Consider the following 7,367-nt stretch of genomic DNA (forward strand, 5'->3'; position numbering starts at 1 on the left):
AAGCAAATATCACCACTTCATTGTCCAAATAGGTTCTTCTCCTCATTTGAGTACCATGGTATTTATCATCAAATTCTGTTCATAGATTACTACTTCCCTTCACAGCAGGTAAGGAATTGTACATATCTGATCCATTCTCTTTCTGTGTAGCTTCTTATCTCTTTATAATGCTAAGCAGTCCTTCTACTGCCAAAAGGAAAGAGTTTTCCCTTTGAAATGGAAAAATACATTTTCTTCTTTTTTTGAAGGTCTACTTTCCAGATAGGAGATTTCTTTTCCAGGGTATCCTGTTTCTATGATACGTGATTTTTGCCAAAAAGGCCCTAAATCATTAAGAATCTTCATACAAACTTTTAAAACACTGGCTGGCATCCTTACCCAGGTTACTTCACCACTTAATACATGGAGATGAGTGTTTCTCTCATTTTTTTCCTACTATAAGAACAACTTTTATTTATTGTCACTAATGATGTCCCAGCTAGATAAAATGTATATGTATATACATCATATTTTTGATGTATACATCTCAAATGACAGAAAAATTATTAGCATTCTCACCAAAACTGTTTGAAGTTGTCTAGGAAGAGAGCCAAAGATATTGCACGAACACRTAGATGAATCTCAGGACATCCCAAGAAGACTCTAAGAAGCAGTATTTTAAGTACAGTTAAAATAGAAGAGGCATACCATAAAGATGCTGATCTGGGACAGCTAACATACTGTGAAGAGGAACACAAACTTTCTCAGTTTGTCAAAGTTTGTGTTTCATGATGATGGCAGGATTTCTGCCAAAAGATATAAAAACTTGAGTAGAGAGTAGCTTTATGACTGCTCATGACAGTCCTTGGGCACATTAAATATGTTGAGAAGATATTTAGCCTGCACTTTATAAATTATTGATGAAAAAATGTCAGAAAATTAATTGCTGTGTTACAGATTAATAAAGCCAGGTTTCTCTCCTCTTCTTTTCATTCCAGCTTGCCTTGGATGAGCTAAGAGCTATTAAAATACATTCCTGTAGAAGGGGTGTCTCAATATGTTTTACCTTCCATATCTTCCACATTAACCATCATTATATCTAATTTACTATAGAAAACTGTTCYTGTGAATTGAGATGTGTTTTCTGAAGCATTTTCTATTTAAGGTGTGCAATTTCTATAACTTTCTATTTCTCTGTCAATTGATCTAAGTACAACTTTAATAGACTTAKCTACTGTATATTTGAAACCTATTTTAAGGATAATGTAGTGGCTAAGCTCTAAAGGAAATTTAAATATCACTGCTCTTTTTTGAAGCGCAGTGGACATTTAAAATAACTCATTTTAGAGTGAAAATGAACATAGCAAACGCTATCTCTGACTTGAAGTGTTATTTTAGAGTACTGATGTGTTTATTTGCCTAGAAGTTTACAGATTTAAACAGAAAATCAAAAGGTTAATCTCTTTAYCATGTTTCAGAAGTGACAAATGTTTTGAGTTATGGCTCTGATTACTGTGCTATTCAGACAGAAAGATTGTCTCATGCTTTCTCTGCAGAAATGCATTATATAATTTGATACCTTTTCGTAACTGCATAGGARTTATTGATAGAGAATAGAGACCTACATAATAAGACTGATATTAATCTTCCTAATGCTACAAAGCCATTGACAACTTTTGTTGGAACTGGATTTTCTGTTGATATATCAACAAGACTGCTGGCCAGTTCAGGTTGCTACTTACTTCTTAGTTGCTCAGGTTGCTTCTTGCTTCTCAGAGTAAGTCTTACTCAGAAGTAAGAAGCAACTTACTCAGAAGTAAGAAAGAAGTCTAAGTAGTAAGTATAACTTACTCAGAAGAAAGTTCAGCCTTGCTGAGGGAAAATAAAGAGGTATAAAAGTAAGTCACACAGCAGAGCATGTTGTGCTCTGCCAAAAAATTAAAATATCTGTATTTTAAATCTTAGGTAATAGGGTTATGACTGCCCATATTGCAGCTCAGATGATGTGTCAAGTCATTTCTGAATAAATCCATGTAGCTTAAACAATAGGATCACAACTCAAGCTACATAAATAATGATATTTGTAAATAATGAAATTAATAATCTCTCCAAGTTTGAGATTCTTATATTGAGTGGATCAAACTCAGAAAAATATGTCATCCTATTTAATGTTTTTTTATTTATTATTTTTATTTTAGGTACAAGGGTTCCATATCTCTTTAAATACATTATAAGAAAAGGAGGTTTAATACATTAACAAGATTGAAACAGATGGAAAAAACTCCTGTTTGTTCTCATAAACTGATGGGAGAAAAAAAAATGAGTATACTGCCAAGAAATGTATTTTTATCTCTATTTCTAATCTTCCAGAAATCAACTTTTAAAGCTGAGTAGATGGATAAACATATAGCCAGGTTTTTGCTAGTCACTCTTGTTCAAGAATATAACAGACAAGACTGAAACATTCTTTTCCCGTAGTCAAACTATTTTTTTCTGCTACATATGAAAAACTGAGACCACGTTAAATAGTTTCTTACAGTTACAGTTACAATTTCTTACAGTTCTTGATTTTTTTTCAAAAGAAGACACGCTGCAACTTTTATTATCTAGCTCACCTTAAGCTAAYGTAGAAAATAACACAGAACCTACCTCCCACTCCAGCTTTGAATTTGCAGACTTCGATGGAATGCAAAGTTATGAATTAGGATAAACAGCTGAATGCTGTAAGAGTAAAGGAGACCTTACATGGYGCTCTGGAAGAACACAGCAAAGGGGAGAGCACAGTGCAGGTTTTGCATAATACTTATGCCTGAACACATAAAAAGACATACTCCACTATAACTCCATTTTCTTCAGGCTGCTTCCGTTTATTAAGTCTTGATCAATTCACCACTGTACTACCGACTTGAAAAGCAGAARTCTATGAAGCATATGTCTCCTGTTTAACTCTTTCTTATAGGAAAATCTACTTTTGTTTTGGGCTTGCCTATAGCCCAATCAAAGCTTTTGGTTTCGAATTCATTTAATTATAGGACAATTTGGGCTGGGATGGGTCTTGCTTACTCTAACTTCTTCCTCAACACAAAGTCAGACCAAGTTATCCATGTCTTTATCCAATCAGATCTTAAAAGTCTCCAGGGGCAGAAGCTTCTGCCCATTGTCTCTCATTCTCCCACTATGCATCCTTGAACTTTGCAATGGGTTCATTGTATCATAGGCATGCGAAGGCAGCTTTCGAACCCTCATAAGGCCATCTCTTACCCAGTTTCAATAAGCCCAAATCCCCCAGCTTCTTTTCACAGAGCAAGTGCTCCTGGCCTTCTCCATGACCTTAGTGGACCCTTACAGAACATGCAAGACACTGGGAACATTTTGGAGCATGAAGATGCAGTAGTATCACAGTAACATGAGTGCATAGTCTGGCTAATATAACTGTTTATTTATTAGTAGAAAAGTAATTAACTGAGAAATTTCAAGAAATTATTATTTCTCTATGCTGTTTTTCCTTTCTGCAGGCAAATGTGATTAAAGGTGATAAAGCAGTATTAATGCTAGGTGATAAAGCAGTATTAATGCTCTATAGGTGAAAAAAAAAGGACATAAGGAGATAGGTGAAAAAAAAAAGGCATAAGAAGATAAGCAGTCTAGTTTTCTGAAATATAACACCATTAACAAATATTGAAAGGTATAATGTAGAATGAAATGTATTGCCCCAAGATAGTTCTACAACTTACGTTTTAAACTGCTCTGTTTTCCTCCCTAAACCATCACAACTCAAGCAGACACAGAACTGTCTTGTTATTAACATTTTTCTATTGCCATTACTATGCTCTAGAAGAAGAAAGATGCTTTCTTTAAGATAATTGCATAGGTTTGGAGAACAGTAAATTATCTTAACTGTGCTAGTATCTGTAGAAAGATGCAAATCTCTGATAACTTCATCTTTTTTTCTTTCTCCATAAAATATAACTTACAGAAGATCACATTTATTTACTTTAAAGAAGTGTCACTTACTAGGGAGCAAGATAACTATATATATATATTTTSTTAGCTATATATATGTATCTATATAATTATAATAAAAACAATAACGTGAGAGAGAGGAAGGACTAGTCAGGCTGAACATTAGTCTAAAACAAGGAATAATAGGCTGAGATAGAAGGATTTTTTTTTAGTTACTACAAGAACTTTCTGACACTAAGGACAATCAAAATGTAGAAGCAGTTGTACTACAATGTTTGGAACATTTGCAATACATGTTTTTGAGACATTACAGGTGAGATTAAAAACATGATTTGTGAAGTACTGTGAATTTTCGGAGACTGAATTGAAGTACTAAGAACGTACTTTTAAATATATATTCACAATACTGTGAAAAAAATTAGTTATGTGAAAAAAACCAGAGGTAAGAGAAAACAAAAAAAAAAAACAAACAAAAAAACTCCCAGAAAAATGGAACAAAATGAAAAAGAGAAATCAAAGTATTTTAACAGGCAAGAAAAAAGAAGTGCCATATAAAATGAAAAATTAAGTCCTTTGACAAATAATTAGTTTTCTAGTCTGTGCTATCCACTTGATGTCTAAGTATGCATGAATACAGCAGTATTGACTAGCTCCTAAGTTACTGGCATCTTCTGCACTAAGCAGATGGTGGCACCCAAGGTATATAAAATCAGGCAAAGTTTTTTTTTTTTTTTTTTTTTTTTTTGGCAGAGGAGTGCAAGAGTTGAATAAAGCACATTAGAGTAACTTTGTATTCAGAAAAAAAATGCAGATTTATTCTTACATTCTCTTTTTCATGTTTAGCTTTTCTATGGTTAATCAACAAGACCTGCTTGTAGATTTTGCAGGTGTTATTGAATCATGTGAGCTACCAYGAACCTAGATGCTGGAATATCTTTTAAACAGGGAGAGTTCTCTGAGAGGGAAGCAGGGTCAGCTATCAATCAGCAAGTTCTTGGAAACCTCCAAGATTGAAAACTGCACAACCTCCTTGGTCACATTACTAATAGGAGCATAAAGCATGTAATATCAATGTTCTTCGGTACAAGATTTTGAGAATCAGTCTGAAAGTATGGGCTGGAGTACTGTATTTTCACTTCACAGCAACACCAAGAAAGGATTTAGTAGCATAATGTTCACAGGCTGCACAGAAGAATCYATAATGTCAAGCAAAAGAAGATCACAAACCACCTTTATTTATACTGACACTTTAGATATATGATAAATAATATCTAGCTGATTTTACTGATTTAACTCTCATTGATATTAGTTAAAGGCATGTATAAAACTGCCACATGAACCCTCATGTAAACTGGAATATTCAGCCTTTCATCTCCTTCTAAAAATATGTACCAAACAAACTTCTCCTGTTAGCTGATAATTTGCGAAACAAGWGCATGATTCTGGAGTGCTTCATTCATCCTGGAGAAGAGAAGGCTRAGGGGGGATCTGATCAGTGTGTATAAATACCTCAAGGGAGGCAGTGAGGAGGAGGGGGCTGGCCTCTTTTCAGTGGTGGCCACTGATAGGACTAGAGGAAACGGCCACAAGCTGAGGCACCAAAAGTTCCACAGGAACTTAAGGAAACATTTCTTCACTGTGAGGGTGACAGAGTCCTGGCACAGGCTGCCCAGAGAGRTTGAGGAGTCTCCTCTGGAGATCTTCCACACCCACCTGGATGCAGCCCTGTGCCACGTGCTCTAGATGACCCTGTGTGAGCAGGSGGGTTGGACTAGTGACCTCTGAGGTACCTTCCAACCTTAAGCATTCTATGATCCTATGATCATCAAAAAATTGAAAAACTTTCCTTATCCACTGGAGGACTGGTCTGAAATATTTCCTCCAAATGAAAAAGGTGCAACACCTGAAGAAGAGTGTGTTATACACTGGTGCTTAAAGCAGAGACCGAGATTTTGAAAGGCATGCAAGTCACTTAATGGCTTTTAATTGCTTCTTAATGCCACTTCATTGACGTTTGTTTTAAGTCTAATTTCTAGAAGTACTTCAAAATCTTCATTTATCACAATGCTAGAAAAATCCTCATGGAAGTGTGGATGTCAGTCTGGAAAAGCTAGGATTTAGTCAATTTATTTTTTGTTGAAGTTGGCAGAAGCGTGCCTCTTAGGAATCTTTGATGGACAAGTCAGAAGCTGAACACTAATTTTTAAGCTCTCAGTGCCACCTCTTTATAGATGGGTCCTCAGTGAAACCAGCCTGGAGAAAAGTCTRCCATACTGAATGTGAGGCAGCTTGCGAGAGTTCTAAAAGATGATTCAAATAGCTAATCTACACAAGAAGATTAATTATCTTGGAAGCTAAAACATTTGGGACAAGAGTTTTCCCAGCAGATATCAGGGGGAAAAAGCTGTTCTCAYTGGTGGCCAGCGAYAGGACGAGGGGTAATGGCCACAAGCTGAAGCATAAGAAGTTCCGTCTCCAGGTGAGGAGSAACTTCTTTACTGTTAGGGTGACAGAGCMSTGGMACAGGCTGCCCAGGGAGGTTGTGGAGTCTCCTACTCTGGAGGTCTTCAAAACCCGCCTGGATGCCRCCCTGTGCCACATGCTGTAGGTGTGCCTGCTTGAGCAGGAAGGTTGGACTAGATGATCTGTAGAGGTCCCTTCCAACCTTAAATATTCTGTGAATTCTGTGAAGAGTTTCAATAGCACAGCCATATTGCTATATCTTATATATGAAATTATTTTCTTTAGCACTGAAAACTGACTAAAAGAAAAATTCCTCCGAACAGAAATGCATAACGTCATGCTACAYAAAGTTTTTTTTAAAATAATAAAACACTTACTTGAAAGTACAGCAAGAACATTCAAGAATCATCCATGTTCATGCTATAGATGATGTTTAGCAAAATGACTTACATTTTTAATCAAAGGAAAAAATTATAAAATTGACAGATTATTTGACAGAATTGCCTGCAGAACAGAAAACTGTTCTTGGAGAACACAACAAGTAAAAAAGATAATTTGTGGATTTTGCATTAAGACAGTTTTAAAGAGCAAAATTGGTAGCTTGGGATGTGGGTGGTGTGTATTTATTTTTCAAATCAAGCGAGGCACAGAGACAGTGAAAACTTCCCACACTGTGCCTGAGCTGTAACTGCCCAAAGATGATATGTTAATTGTGACAGTGATACTAGAAGAGAGTGTTGCTGCAGATATGTCCTGAATATACCTGAAAATTGCTGTCTACAAGCCAGATTTTGTAGCTGTCTAGCAGCTCTGAGACCTTAGTGAAAGTCAAGGAAATGGAAGAAAGCCTGTGTTTCACTCTCTGGATTTCCATCTGTCTGACAGTTTGTACAGTTATCAAACGGATTATCAATTTAACAGTGTGGGGGAGGTTGGAGTGTTTAGGGCATCATATTTGTATA

Source organism: Nothoprocta perdicaria, unplaced genomic scaffold, assembly GCF_003342845.1.
Source record: "Nothoprocta perdicaria isolate Ctin4 unplaced genomic scaffold, notPer1 scaffold_135, whole genome shotgun sequence".
Lineage (NCBI taxonomy): Eukaryota > Metazoa > Chordata > Aves > Tinamiformes > Tinamidae > Nothoprocta > Nothoprocta perdicaria.